Source organism: Anabrus simplex, chromosome 2 (genome assembly GCF_040414725.1).
Source record: "Anabrus simplex isolate iqAnaSimp1 chromosome 2, ASM4041472v1, whole genome shotgun sequence".
In the NCBI taxonomy this organism is placed as follows: Eukaryota; Metazoa; Arthropoda; class Insecta; order Orthoptera; family Tettigoniidae; genus Anabrus; species Anabrus simplex.
In genome coordinates, this window is record NC_090266.1 from 1,193,113,038 (window position 1) to 1,193,129,558 (window position 16,521).

Here is a 16,521-nt window from a genome sequence, read left to right on the forward strand (position 1 = left end):
ATCTTTAACTTTCTCGCTGATTACAAATTTTTCTTTCACCAGAATGAATACTCCCCATCCTACCATTCCTATCGTATCTCTACGATACACACTCTAGTTCCGTGAAAAAGTTTCTGCATCCATTATATCATTTCTCAGCTATGACTCAACTCGTACCGCTGTATCCTTATTACCGCTCTCTAGACCGCCCCGTTTCCCTGAATGTACCTCCCTATAGCCCTTCTACAGTAAATAAATTTCCTAACTTATACGTACCACTGCAGTTTAAGTGAAGGCCATATGAGCGCAGAACCCTATCTCCTACCCACCTATTAGGATCTAGAAATCTCACTCCCAGCTTCCCACATACCCACTCCATAGTCTCATGTAAATCCCCAATCACCTTCCAGTCACTATCCCTCCCACACAGTATTCCAATCATAACAATCTCCGCTTTCTTTACCAGATCCCCCACATCCCTAATTTTGTTGGTACTTATACCTGCTTGCCTTACGTTGTTGGTACCAAAATGAAACACTACCACCTTCTCCTTTCCCACGTCCTTCTCTTCTACTTTCCTCAACATCTGCCTCAACCTGATTCCTGGATAACACTCTACCCTGGTTCCCTTTCCCCATAACCAGAGTCTGAACCCTACGCGCCTCATTTGAACCCCTCCCCTCCTGGTCAGCCCTATCCTTCCTGACAGCTGCAGAATCTACTTCCTCCTCCCTTTTCTCCCTCAAAGTACCCTATTCCACCAGGCTTTTCCCATCCTGTACTCTACATTTCCCTTTCCTGCCTTTGACATTCCTCCTACTTCCTCACTTCTCAACAAAAGTCCCCTGTTCCTCATCTTCCCTCTGTTGTTCTACCTGAAGTGACTCGTACCGATTTCTCACAGACACCTGTCCTGAATTCTGATCCTGAATAGCGCCCTTAGCCTGCTATCTCCTTTCCCTTAGAACATTAGACCACCTTTCTTCTGCAATTCCCCACTCGCTCTTTTACACCTACTGCATCCTGCATATTGTTTGAGAGAGGCCTACCTTCCTTCCTGTCTTCTGAAAGAATCCTAATTATCTCCCTCAAAGTCTCCAATTCCTCACTCATACTCCTTAATGCCTTGCCATACACTTATTTCCTACACTTGCACTCCTTAGCCATCATTTACGGAAAAATGAAAATTAATAAAAAATAAATTAAATTATGAGCAAAAATATGAAAAGAGAGAAATATTGTCTAGGATACTACACAAAGATCACACGACAATAAGGTAATTAATAAACTACTACACTACAATACTTCTTAGTCGTACTATATTTTATCGTATATCACCCTAACAGGATAAAAACTGAATACCGAAGGAAATACGCAAAAATTATACAATTCTAAACGCAGTTAAGTATATCCTAATTACAACAGAATTCTAGTAAGAGACTTTCTACAGGTACTTCTACTATACTACACAAATATTTTATAATAATAGAATAAGCACGCTAATTTTAATACGATACTACAATACACTACAATAATTTTAAACTACGTTCAGGCGTATCCTAATCAAAATATGTCACTACTAATCACAAACAGAAATAAAAATTGAAAAATATGAAATTCGCAAGAACTACTCAAAGATTGCCAACAATGCTAAATGCGTTGACAATTTATTATTATTAGAACCTTCTATGATCTAATAGATACACACGAAAGATACACACACAAAGATACACACGAGTATAGCAGGCAAGGTACTATCTAACTGTACCGTATTTAAACTACAATTCTCAACTGAAATGTGGGCATATGGTTTTTACAGCTGGTGGATTACTATTATATTCCCTACTACTTGGGATGGAGAATATAGGTGTCCTTAAATGCCGAAAAATAAGAGGTAGTCTGAAATAATTTCTGTCAAAACTGCGCCGGGGACTTGAACTGCAATAATTGGGATATAGGAATTTGATTATTAACTTTTACTAGATGAATAAATGAAGGTTCAAAGTACAAAGTACCTATGCCGCGGACCTACAACTACAAATTATCGGAATGCAGTAATGAGCTGATTCTTATGTTTATTTACTCAACCTCTATATACGGTACTCTTTGATCTCGTACGAATGCAGCACTGAAGCTCCACTGAAGCTCACTGTGTAGTATTCTAGCAAGAGACGGTATAGCAAATATTTTAGACTCAGGAGGTCAGATAGAGTGCATCACTATCGTCCTATCAAAGGAAGTTTGTAGATTAAATTATGGGAGAGTACTAACGAAAATGAGTGCAATTGGACTAGACAAAAGAGAGGATGAATGGGAGAATAACATTTCTACAAACCAGAACTCGGTGAATTAGGTAGGCGAAGTGTTATCTGATCCTGTAATAATTAAAATGGGTTATCTGCAGTGCAGCATTATTGGACTTTTATATGTTCTTGTATAAATGATATGAGTAAGGAACTGGAATCGTAGATAAGGCTATTAGGGGATGATTTATACCGTATATAGCTCCGGTAGTGAATGTGTTGGAGGATTGTGAGAGACTGCAATGGAAACTTGACAATGAAATGAACACCAAATAATAATGTTCGTTGTGAATTTCAGCTAGACCCCTCTGTTCTAATAACTGTGTTGATGGGGTGATAGTACGTCAGGGGGAATACTGTACCTAAGTACCTTGATGTCATAGCGACAATCATCAATCTTCATTTCGGTTCATTTACGAGTTTGTTAAGAATAGTTACATATCTCATGTCATGGTTATGAGAGTATTTAGGGGTTGTAGTAACGATGTAAAGACAAGGGCGTGTAAGTCTCTAGTAGGACCCCATTAGAATATGGCTCCAGTGTATGGGACAGGCACCAAGACTACTTGATATGAGAATGGAAAGAGATCCAAAAGATAGCAGCACGATTTGTTCTGGGTAATTGCCGACAAACGAGTAGCGTTATGAAAATGTAGCAATCCTTGGGGTGGGAAGACTTGGGAGTAAGGAGATGAAATTTTCGACTATGTCACTTTTCGAGCTGCCAGTGGATTCATGGCGTGGTTTGTGGTATGATATTAGTAGACGAATAAATGTAAGAGGAAGAGGACAAATTGCAGAAAATATTCATTTATAGGACGAGAAGTAAGTGATTCGAATAAATTATCAAGGGAAATGTTGTATTAATTTCCAAGTTGTTCGAAATATTGAAAAGTTAGGTAGATAATTGGTAGTGAATCTGCTACCTGCTTGACAGCCCTAAATGCAGATCATTGATGGCTGATTTCTTAATTGATGGATTTCTGTATTTATTTATTTTTATTTATTTATTTTTATTTATTTATTTAATTTTTACGCATGTGGTGGATGGTGGATTCGATCCCCATGATTAGCAGCACTGATGATGATTTTCTAAGGTTTCCCCACTGTCACACTTAATTAAAACCATGGTCGCTTTCTTCCCAGTCTTAGCTCTTTACTATTCTACCGTTGCGGAAAACCTATCCGAGTTCTTGCGACAGTAAACCACTAGCAAAAAAAACCTATATTTTTAAATTGGTTGTTCGTGGTCTGTAGCCAATACAAGACAGATATAAAAACTTTTCTTTGGTGGTGGTTAGAGTAACCAAATACTTTAATACACCAATACCGGACAGCTCTATCTCAACAGCATTGAGTCGAGTGCGAACAGCGATGGTGGTGACATCTAGCGTGTTGGTGTGAACTGCATACTCGTCTATGCTACAGTTGAGAGGAATGCACTACACTCAATGGAAATATTTTTGTTAAAATAATAAATTGAATAATCATAATTAAGAATGACATTTTAAAATATGAAATGCCTCTTTCATAAACCTCCAAACGAGCATTATGTTACCCGTGCCTTTCGCTATGTCTTGAAAATTAAAAGCAGCATTTGTTTGACGATCCAACCATCCTCTGGGGGAAATATTTAACAACTACCTACTCTCTCCAGTTTTTTCTAGCCTGGCGAAGGACGTTATATGGACTTAGCCTAGTTTTGCGGCCGGATGCCTTTCCTACCACCAATCGTATGTGGAGGGATATATATTCACTACCTCGTGTTTCTGTGGTTGTTTCTCGTGTAATGTGTTGTATATATTTGAAGATGCGTATGAATACGAACACAAACCCGTAGCCCCCGATCTACAGGAATTAACAGACGCGAATAAAATCTCCGACTCAGTCGGGAATCGTACCAGGGTCCTCTGAACCGAAGGCCAGTACGCTGACCTTTCCGTGGTGGTGATTATTTTTGATAGGAAGTACAACTGGCCAGCCATCCTCTATTAACACTAATCAGAAGGGAAATGGAAGAGATCCAACACTCCGAAGAATGAAGAACGGGAGGCACGAAGCGCTAACCATTCAGCCAAAGCGCCAGAGCGGGCAGATAACTTAACAACATCCATAATTTATTGCAATTTTGGGAAAGAGAAGCTGTAATTAAGGAACAGGAGTTCTGATCCATTATTTTGACTTCTTCCTCTTCTCTTCTTCTTCGTATTCTTATTCTTCGATAGGCCGACCTTCCCGAATGCTACAGGAGAACTCAGCTCACACTGCTCTCTCGTTTTTGCTGTACTTTGAATTTTCTGTTTTACCTCTGAAGACAGAAATACATAATACATTGGGGTTACGGTGAGTGAACTAGGATGTTCTTGACAAGGAAGAAGTGTTCAGAATTTCCTAAAGTCTCTTTCACAAATTTATGCATGAAGCATTACCATACACACGTAGATATTAAATTAGTTGGACTGGTGCTCAAGCCTATGCCTGTAATACACTGAAATAATTGTCTTGCCCGCTTCTGTGGTGTAGTGGTTCATGTCATTAGCTAATACCCCCGGAGGCCCGGGTTCGATTCCAGGCTCTGCCACGAAAATGAAAAGTGGTACGAGGGCTGGAACGGGGTCCTCTCAGCCTCGGGAGGTCAACTGAATAGAGGTGGGTTCGATTCCCACCTCAGCCATCCTGGAAGTGGCCATCCTTCTCCAGGCAAATGCCGGGATGGTACCTAACTTAAGGCCACGGCCGCTTCCTTCCCTCTTCCTTGTCTATCCCTTCCAATCTCCCTATGCCCCCGCAAGGCCCCTGTTCAGCATAGCAGGTGAGGCCGCCTGGACGAGGTACTGGTCATCCTCCCCAGTTATATCCTTCGACCCAGATTCTGAAGCTCCAGGACACTGCCCTTGAGGCGGTAGAGGTGGGATCCATGGCTGAGTCCGAGGGAAAAACTGACCCTGGAGGGTAAACAGATAAAGAAGAAGAAGAATTTTCTTACGCCGGGCTGAGTGGCTCAGACGGTTGATGCGATGGCCTTCTGATCCAAATTTGGCAGGTTCGATCCTGGCTCAGTCCGGTGGTATTTGAAGGTGCTCAAATACGTCAGCCTCGTGTAGGTAGATTTACTGGCATGTAAAAGAATTCCTGGGGGACTATATACCGGCACTTCGGCGTCTCCGAAAACCGTAAAAGTACTTAGTGGGACGTAAAGAAAATTGTTATTATTATTATTATTATTATTATTATTATTATTATTATTATTATTATTATTATTATTATTATTATTATTATTATTATTATTATCTTACAGTAAAAAATGACTGGATTCGAAACTCATGGCCTTCAATTTTCGATTTCAAGACTACCGCGATAACCATTACGCTACAGGCCCACAAGTTTTCGTTTGTGAAATTTATGGTGAGTATACTAGAGTTCCATATATGTTAATATTATTGTTGTTACGTCCCACTAACATTTCAGTAGAGTATTTGATTGATTTTCTTAATATAAGGGTCATAGAATGTAACCTCAACACAGATGCGAGGTCATAACTTTTTTAATACTTGCTGTCCTTATCAGTTCCCATTCCCATTAGCTTGTGGGTAATTTGTTCAGCGCATAACACTTTTCTTGGAATATAACTGCAATGTAAGATTATTTAGTGACAAACACTGATACATTATAAACAACACGGCAGTGCGCCAAGAATCATACAGATGACAATATGTTATTGAAGAGTTGGTCACACCAAGCCATGTAGGTAGCAGCACTATCGACTTTCTCACTGAAAACAGCAAGCTGTCCGGTATTATCATATTAAAGTATTTGGAGTAACTAACCAGGATATTCACAGAATAATCAAGAGCTTTGAAAGACCCCAATAAATATATAGATTCTATGGATATTAGACGAAACATACCACGTGGTTTGCGATTGTGTTTTGTTTGTTTGTTGTTTGTTTCGTACTGGATTAGATCAAACATTTGTTTAGATGCAATGTAAGTGCATTGTTGGTAATAGGACGAGTAGTGTTGTAGTTTTCGTTCTTGCTGAAATTTGGATGTTATGTCAACCTTTGTTGATTTGATGTGCTTATAATAATATGTATTGCTGTCTAAACTTTTATATGATTAAAGTCACAGTGTACTGTTCCCTACCTGTGCCTATAGCAGCATTTCGGAATTGAAACTTATTTTTGCGTAAGTATTCTTGCAAAAAATCTCTTGCGAAAATATACATTTCCTGATGAGTATTTTAATGGTAAGGGCACGTGTTATTGATAGGTTATTCAGATTGATATTGGTTCATAGCTCTGAGAGGATAAATATTAGCAAAACATGTCGTTATATGGCACAAAAGTGGAGTAACCAAATTATTTTAGGGGAATGGAACTGGCTTTATTTACTGTCGCCGAAATTGAACTCGAATCACCACTTTAAATTACTCATAATGTTTGCAGCGTGAAGTTATGGCTGTGTAGAGTGAACGTTGGAATTTTCTGCTGTGGTTCGTTCCGTAGGGCCTTGCTAAATTGTCTTATATTACATTTCATTGCATTCCCATCATTATAAAGTTAAAATTCAGGTTAAAAATGTTACTGTGATTGGTTTCTTCCACTTCCTAACATGGAATTTCCAAGTATTTATAATACATGGTTATTCACTTAAGATGTTACACCAAAATGAAATATCGATAATCTGTTTTCATATTCTTAAGTGGTATTAAGACAACATGCTCCATTTTTCCATGGGCTTATCAACAACAAAGATATCAACACCAACTTAGTTTTTATAATTGAAACTTGAGTAACTTTTTGAAATATTGAAAATACTTCGCCCTAGAAGGGGCATTTGTCTTTCCAAATCACATGGCGTTTGCTGGTGCAAGCTGTTTCATTGTGATCCCTGCCAAACAACTGTTACTCTACAGTACACATAAGGATGTCTTACAAATGCAGTGTGGTTTATCTCTTGCATTTACAGCACATTCATGATAGACTACCTAAAGACAGAATAGGAAGTTAAATTTTTTTAATGCATAAATTAGTGGTGTTGGTTGGTTTGTTTCATCAGCGCATGTGCTGCAATATCGAGGGAAACTCTTCGGTCTGTGGCGTCATCTCGTGAGAAAGGACTGCAAATATACAATGTTGTTTTTTATAAACATTTTGAGGACATAATAAAATAGAAACATTAGTGTGAGTATCTTTAATTGAGGAGTTCCTTTTCAAACAATTTTTAATTCATTTACATCCATTGATTTTCTTGTGACAATTTCACCTATAGTCCCCTTCAACTTGGATATTATTCATTTGCCTTTCTGAAAGAAGCCAGAGTACTCAGTTTTGCTGCATTATTGTCATTTTTCCATTCATATACAGTGTACTGTATTCTCAAAATGGAAACAGTTAAACCGTAGTTACTGTGCAAGTTGGCCATGCGGTTAGGGGCGCGCAGCTGTGAGCTAGCATCCGGGAGATAGTGAGTTCGAACCCCTTTGTCGGCAGCCTTAAAGATGGTTTTCCCTGGTTTACCATTTTCACACCAGGCAAATGCTGGGGCTGTACCTTAATTATGGCCATGGCCACTTCCTTCCCATTCCTAGGCCTTTCCTATCCCATCGTCGCCATAAGACCTATCTGTGTCAGTGAGACGTAAAGCAAATAGCAAAAAAAAAAAATATAGTTACGTTATGTATTATTCTATTTCTTTTAAAAACACAGAACTCCCTATCCCGACTTAATCCCCTCTATTATAAACATGTTGGAAATCCAAGGGATACATTACATTGCATTTACATGCCTGTACGTACTGTAGAGTAAAAGTTTTTTGGCTGGGATCATGACAAGCAAACGACTTGTGCCAGCGAACATGGTCTGATAGGGCAAGACCAGTGTTTGTTCTCGGGCAGTAGAACCATGAGTAGTAATAGTATAAACTTTTCTGCTGGTGTCAGAAATTATTGTAGTTCCATTTAAAAGAACAAAATTGGTGTCGATATCTCCCTTAATAATAACCCCACAGAAAACATAGCACAATATTTTATGAGTTTCTTAATTCCATTCATAAATAAGAAAGAAAACAGAATATTGATATCTTCAATGGATTAGAAGTTATTTTGATATAATATCTTAGGTGAATAGCCGTGTAGATATTCAAGTTTTTGTATATCCAGAGGTAGTATAATTCTAGATACACCCCCTGTGGGTGGGGGATGCAGATGAAGAATACACCCACGGTATCCCCTGCCTGTTGTAACTGGTGGCTAAAAGGGGCCCCAGGGGCTCTTGACTTGGTAGTGTGGGTTGCCGACCACAAAGCCCTTAGCTGACTCCTGACATTGCTTCCACTTACGCCAGTATCCAGTATTCGGGAGATAGTGGGTTCGAACCCCACTGTCGACAGCCCTGAAGATGGTTTTCCATGGTTTCCCATTTTCACACCAGGCAAATGCTGGGGCTGTACCTTAATTAAGGCCACGGCCGCTTCCTTCCCAGTCCTAGCCGTTTCCTGTCCCATCGTCGCCATAAGATATATGTGTTGGTGTGACGTAAAGCCAATAGCAAGAAAAAAAAGCTTCCACTTACTTGTGCCACGCTCCTCACTTTCATGTATCCTGCCTGACCTCCCTTGGTCAACTCTTGTTCTTTTCTGACCCCGACGGTATTAAGAGCATTCGAGTCTTTCATTTTCACGCCCTTCGTGGCCTTTGCCTTTCTTCGTCCATTACTTCATTTCTTGAAGTGACGGATCCCTTCTTTTTTCTCTCTGTCTACCCCCTGTGGGTGGGGAACACAGGCGAAAAATATGCCCATGGTATCCCCTACCTTTAGTAAGGGGCAACCAAGGGATGATGACATTAGAACCTTGAGATTACTTGTGATTAGTACCATCACATGCGGAACACCATGGGTCGACATTACTTGCGACTAGTACCACCTTCCAAGGTTCTACGTTATATAGGAGCAGTATCATTCTGTGCAGAACATTATGGGTCTGAGTGTTGCTTGTGAAAGGGGCCGTCGTATGTATTCCAGTGGACGGTTCCACTGTGTTCAGTATTGTCTGCGTTACCTATGAGTAGTATCGCTTTATGTGCAACACCATGGCTCTTCATTGCCTGTGGTTAGTACTACTGTGTGAGAAACACCACTAGTTTGGCTGACCCCCATGATTAGTACTACTATTTGAGGAAAACCGTTGGTCTGCGTTGCCTGAGAGTAGTACCATTATGTGGAGGAACACCATGGGATTGTGTTGCCTGTGGACGTTACACCATGGGTCTGCATTGCCTATGATTAGCACCGCTATGTGAGCGATGCCACAAGTATGCGTGGCCTGTGATTAGTTCCACCAAGCGAGGAATACCGGTACCCGTGATTAGTCCCACCATGTGAGGAGCACCGTGGGTCTGCATTGCTTGTGAGTTGTACCCATATGTGCGAAACACCATGAGTTTTTGCAAGTAGTGCCATTGTGTGTGACATACCATGGGTCTGCATTACCTGTGATTAGTACCACCACGTGAGAAACACCATGAGTCTATGTTATCTGTGAATAGTACCACTGTGAGCGGCCGGTGACCTGAATTTTGGTCCCTTTAGATAATAAGCATCATCCCAATGATTAAGACATTGTGAATTGGGTCCACTGATTGTTTTTGTTTCATGATCATTTTCTCATTGCCATTGTTTTAGATTCTAGTCAGTGGATACATTTTGAACTTTTAATTTGCATGTCGTTACACCTCGTACCGTTAGGGGCCGATGACCTAGCTGTTAGGCCCCTTTAAACAACAATCATCATCATTAATTCATAACCCTCTTCTGTAGATGCTCAGTTATGGACAGATACCTATTTCACAGACAAATGTTGTATAAAATGGAAATTACGAAGGGTGTAAGCCTTGTTAGCACACTTGATAAGAGTTGACAGATGGGGAGAAATGTCTTAAAAGTCCACTACAAAATCCACAATGGATGTATGAACTAGGAAGGCTATGCCTGGAATAACTAAATTAACAGATGTCATCTTGGACTTGGATTTGAACAAGCGATTTACATGTATCGTTGAGATATCGTCCATTACGATACATGTCTCTTGAATTGCAAGAATTTTGATAGTGTGTTTGTTCAGAGTTTTTGTGAGCTCAGTCTGTTTGCTAACCCTAATAAGTGTCCGGACATTGAGAGTGCCCCAAGAATCTGATGTGCTACTTTTACCGCTCACTCTGCAGCCCTGAATTTCCTCATAGAGGTTACTGGCTGGGGTATAGTTTTCATTTTTACTTTTCCCATATTGCTGGAAGATTTACTGACACTTAAAAGAACTCCTGTGGGACCCAATTCTCTGAAAACTGTAAAGTAGTTAGTGGGACATAAAGCAAATAACATTATTCATAGTGCTGGCTCAACTGTTGAGAAGGTACTCATGGGAGCTAGACTGTCAAAGAGTTAGTCATGAAGCTGAGGTTTGGTTTGGGAACTCTCTTCTCCTAGGCAAACTGCTTTCCGTACAGCGTACAGATCTTTGCCTGCCCTGGATTTCATTCAGGTTGACTCCTTAGAGCATTGGTCCCTTCGGCCATTGGAATACTCTCCTCTACCGCCTTTTTTTTTTTTTTTTTTTTCTGTTGATACAGGAGTGGTTTAACATTACTTTCTCCCATGCAGTGGTCCTCAGAGACCTCAAATTTCAGCTTCAAATTTAGATATTGCGATGCTATGTTTTCCCTCCCCTTGTGTATGGTTTTGAAGGCTGGACTCTCAGCCGTTTGCTGGAGAGGCAGATTGAAGCTTTCGAAATGTACTTGTACAGAATGTTGCTTTGAATATCCTAGGTTGAAAGGAAGACCAATGAGGAAGTCCTCAACTTGTTAAATAAGAAAAAAGAGCCTCTAACAACCATTAAGGAACAAAAGCTCAGGTACACCAGGCACATCATAAGAAACGAACGATATGTAATTATCCAACTCGTCATTGAGGGGAAAATTGAAGAGAAATGATCTGCGGGGAGACGGAGAAATTCCTGGCTTAAAGACCTGCCCCACTGGTATGGACGAACTTCCATTAAAACCTTTCGAGCCGCTGTTTCACGAGTTATCATCAGTTGGATCACCAACGTTCGTAGGGAGACGGCATCCTAAGAAGAAGAGTTGATCCTTACCATTGTCCCCATAAGTTATCATTTTCCTCACTCATTCTCTTATACTGCAGCTGCCCCTAACATGGAAACAGATGTTTCTTTATGAATTAAAGTGGTATTTCCTCCACCTGGGGACAGTCACCCCATCTAAAGGGTCTAGTCAGCCCAAAGTTGTTTCTCCTTTTATTGAGTGAAGTTATTTACGCCGTTCGATACTCAGCGTTGGCTGTACGATCTACTCGATTATCATAGTGAGGTAACCTGACCAGACAGTACATTTATATATTATTACTTCATTGTTAGGTATTTAGTATTAAAAACATTTTTTGTCCGTATTGACTCAAGATTTTACAATTCTTAGTAAAGCTAAAGGTTCCACCTATTCAATACGTTTTCATAATGGTCTATTTAGAACATCACATATTTATTTAACTTATCATAAAATACATCTTTGGGACCGGTTTCGGCAATCCACTGTGCCATCATCAGCCATTGAGTTTTTTATAGCAAGGAACATTCAAAAATTTAAAAATATGCAATAGCAAGTCCTATTCTTACATGAAAAACATTTAAAATATAGCTAAATGGGCCAAAATATACCCACGAGAGAAGCCCCATGTGCCATCCAGATCAGTAAATGCATGAATTCATTAAGAAATATCAGTATCTTATTTTGAAAGTTTCAGTCATATTTGCCATTGTGGGATACTTAAAAAAGATGACACAATAATAACAGTAAGCTTCCTCTTAGGCATACTGCTTTCCTTACAGCTTACAGAGATTTGCCTGTTCTGGATTTCATTCAAGTTGACTCCTTGCCTTATGTTTTGTTGTTGGGGAGAAATGCAATTTTTAGAGATGCTAACTTTCACAGGCATCTTATCTTTTATAAATTCAGTGGCTGAGAATCAACCAACTTCATGCATTTAGCAAGTGGGGAAAATTTTGCAACATGGTCACCGTTTCCACAGCAATAAACTCTCCATCGAGCAAGTGGCCATGCGCTTAGTGTCGCGCAGCTTGTGAGCTTGCATTTGGGAGATAGTGGGTTCGAACCCCACTGTCAGCAGCCCTGAAGATGGATTTCCATGGTTTCTCATTTTCACACCAGGCAAATGCTGGGGCTGTGCCTTGATTAAGGCCATGGCTCCTAGCCATAAGACCTATCTGTCTGTGCGATGTAAAGCAAATTACATGTAACTAATCTCAAATTGTAAAAAAAAAAAAAAAAAAAAAAACAAGCCCTCCACACTGGATGATATTGATTTGGTTTTGCGACTACTTTGTTATTCCTGTGCCCAATCTCTTGGATGTGGAAGTAAGTTATAATGATGTGTTGGGTTCAACTGATGATAAAAAAATAGAGAAAAAAAGAAACACAGTAAAACTTTTGTCCACATATTCCTCAAGGTGATGCAGATCGTATCAGGCACCCCCCCAATGAAGATGAGCCATTTGTACCCTTTTTAACCACATACCAGCCCTTCTACCAGTCTAATATATCTGGCAGTACTGGGAATCAAACCCGGGCCTCTGAGGATGGCAGGTAATAGCACTAACCGTTACACTGCAGAGGTGGACGTAAATTTGTGTCTTCATCTCGAGGTGGTTCAGCTCTTTTTACACACACCTCCAGTGGAGGTGAGCTGCGTGCACTACCTATTTAATCACTAGATAATGGAGTTGTATGAAAATGTATATTTCGTTTGCCAATGTGTACGAGGTGCATTCAAGTAATAACACCAACGGTTTTTTCTGACTAACTATTCACACGAAAACTATGAAACTTGTGTCACTTCTCAATATAATCTCCCTGCAGCCGTACACATTTTTCAAAATGTCGGCGCCATGATTCCATGGCCGCTGCAAACGTTTCTTCAGGGTCTGTTTTGACCACTGGAAAATTACTGATGCAATAGCGACACGGCTAGTGAATATATGGCCACAGAGAGTGTCTTTCATCGTTGGAAACAGCCAAAAGTTGCTAGGAACCAGGTCCGGTGAGTAGGGAGCATGAGAAATCACTTCAAAGTTGTTTTCACAAAGAAACTGCGGGGTCACATTCACTTGATGCGCTGGTGCATTGTCTTGGTGAAAGAGCACACGTGCAGTCGTTTCCGGTCGTTTTTCACGCAATGCTGGAGGGATCTTCTTCTTCAAAACAACGTCGTAGGATGCACCTGTCACCACAGTGGAAATGCAGTGAGTAAAGATTACTCCATCGCTCTCCCAGAACATTTGCCACCATCATTTTTTCAGCACTGGTGCTTACCCGAAATTTTTTAGTAACAGTGAATCTCTGTGCTTCCATTGAGCAGACTCTCGCTTAGTTTCAGGATTGAAAAAAGGCATCCATGACTCGTCCATTGTCACAGTCGATGAAAAGAAAGCTTCATTCATGCCATCATCACATGTCAACATTGCCTGGTAACTTGCCACGCGTGCAGCCTTGTGTTCATCTGTCAGCATTAGTGGCACCCACCTGGAGGACACTCATTGCATTTTCAGGTCGTTGTACAGGATTCTGTGCACTGATCTCACAGAAATGCCAGCTTTGGAGGCGATCTGTTCCGCACTCATTCAGCGATCCTCAAAAACATCTCTCTCCACTTGCTCGATCATGTTGTCAGACTGACTTGTGCGAGGTTGTCTTGGTTTGTTGTCACATGACATTCTACCTTCTTTGAAGTGTTGCACTCATGAACGCCCATTAGAAACATCCATGACACCATCACCACCTACCTCACTCAACTGGCGATGAATTTCAATAGGTGTCACAACACACAAATGGAGAAAACTAATGATTACATGCTGATCTTGTAATGAAGACATCACCATTTTAAGTATCAAAGACAGTCCTCACTCTCGCTGCTGCCACTAAGGTTCTTTGTGTCGTACAATGCTGCCATCTCTGTCATGTATTGACAAAGAGCACCCGCTTATTTTAAAACAAACTGCATGTTTCTATCTGTTTCCAGTTCTGAGAAAAAAAAATGGAGGTGTTATAACTTGAATACACCTCATAGACCTTCAAAACAACAAGAAATTGCATTTGAAGGTGAAATTGGACCAATTATTAAGTTTAATAGTGCATGCATATTTGCATATATTTGAGATTAATGCATACGTTTCAAATGTAGGATTAATGTGCATGTTTTTGACTTTTATGACGCATATTTTAACATGTTTTACAAGCAGTCTTTAAGAAAATGATGATGATGATGATGATGATGCTTGTTTAAAGGGGCCTAACATCGAAGGTCATCAGCCCTGAAGGAAATGTAAAATAATTAATGCTGTGAACTCTTTCAGAATAAGTGGCCTTGTTCTAAATGAACATTACAGTTGTGGTAAGATTTCAAGGAAAAATTAAGAAGCTAGAAATGTGTAGGTTGCATCTTATTAGTGATTCACTGGAGGTTACGGAGAAAGTGAAGTGTGAACTGGAAGGTATCCCAGGAAACCTCAGACTCCATCTGCAAACGAAATCCGACCTATGACATCATGCTAGCTATAAACAAATATTTGGCTGGTACTGATAATTAATAATAATAATGTTATTTGTTTTACGTCCCACTAACTACTTTTTAAGGTCTTCGGAGACGCCGAGGTGCCGGAATTTAGTCCCGCAGGAGTTCTTTTACGTGCCAGTAAATCTACCGACACGGGGCTGTCGTATTTGAGCACCTTCAAATACCACCGGACTGAGCCAGGATCGAACCTGCCAAGTTGGGGTTAGAAGGCCAGCGCCTTAACCGTCTGAGCCACTCAGCCCGGCTGGTACTGATAATTTGGATCTGTCAGAATGTCTTAACACCTACACTCACTCCTGGATTCAAGTACTTTCCTGTCACATCTGTAGATGTAGAAAGATAATTCATTCTCTGCATTGAAGTTCATTTTAACAAACACCATAAATTTATACCAGAAGACTTGGAGAAAATTGTTTTAGTGTGCTGCAAAGCAAATTATGGACAGGAAAAGTAGGGTGTGCAGTGTAAAATGGAAGAGAAATGTGTATTTAAGTGTGTTTCTTCACATTTGTTCTTTTACATCATTTTCTTAAAACCTTGCTAATTGTAATTTATCGTGTGTATTGATTCCTTTCCTGTCCCATCATCGCCATAAGACCTATCTGTGTCAGTGCGACGTAAATCAAATAACAAAAAAAAAGTTGCATGCTGGTATTGGTGATTTATGCAGCATATAAATCTGATGTCTGTCGTATCTAGGAGAAGGCTGCATATGTTTTAACAGTGAACACTGATAGATTGAAATATCCCGTAAACTTTGCACTCGTGGAACAGCCACAGCTATACTTAGAATGTGATAATTTAGTTTTTTCATTTAGTTGTTTATTCATGATCGTGATTTTATGTATTGGTGCAGATGAATAGCTCGAGTCTAGTAAAGGAATCTTCTGTTTACATTTCATAAAAATATTTAATAACATGAAAATAAGTGCATAATTAAGAGCATATTTCACCACTTTTTGCAACATAGTTGCATGCTTACCGGGCGAGTTGGCTGTGCGCGTAGGGGCGCGCAGCTGTGAGCTCGCATCTGGGAGATAGTTGGTTCGAATCCCACTGTCGGCAGCCCTGAAGATGGTTTTCCATGGTTTCCTATTTTCACACTAGCCAAATGCCACGGCTGTACCTTAATTAAGGCCACTGCCGTTTCCTTACCATTCCTACGCCTTTCCTGTCCCATCATCGCCATAAGACCTATCTGTGTCGGTGCGACGTAAATCAAATAACAAAAAAAGTTACATGCTTGTATTGGTGATTTATGCAGCATATAAATCTGATGTCTGTTATTCACATGCCAGCCCTCTTTCCTGTCATAAATTTCAGACTAGCCTGTCGGGAATGAAACCCAAGCTTCCAAGGATGGCAGCTAATGGCGTTAACCATTACACTGCGGAGTGGCAAAGAATTGTATAATAGAAATATATAGGATTTTGTTCTCATTTTTGAGTGAATAAATATCTGTACAGACGTCCATGACATTTTAACAGGTACTCTGTAATTCTGAAAGTTTGTCCTGCAGAGGGGGGTCTTTAACATGCCAAACACCTACTAGTATGTGCATCTGCTTACTAACTG

At 40.1% G+C, this 16,521-nt stretch overlaps 1 protein-coding gene across 2 annotated transcripts in view; it reads left to right on the forward strand.

Moving 5' to 3' along the window:
- The first annotated feature begins 6,196 nt into the window (after positions 1–6,196).
- The window catches only part of LOC136863398 (metalloendopeptidase OMA1, mitochondrial), a 112,539-nt gene continuing 102,214 nt past the window's right edge, over positions 6,197–16,521 (forward strand). Inside the window, exon 1 of one of the 2 annotated variants that reach the window (XM_067139809.2) lies at positions 6,197–6,268. The gene's annotated coding sequence lies outside the window, so the exon portion shown is untranslated. Of the gene's footprint in view, positions 6,269–6,382; positions 6,470–16,521 lie in introns of those variants that run through there. The other variant, XM_067139810.2, reaches the window with a different exon arrangement.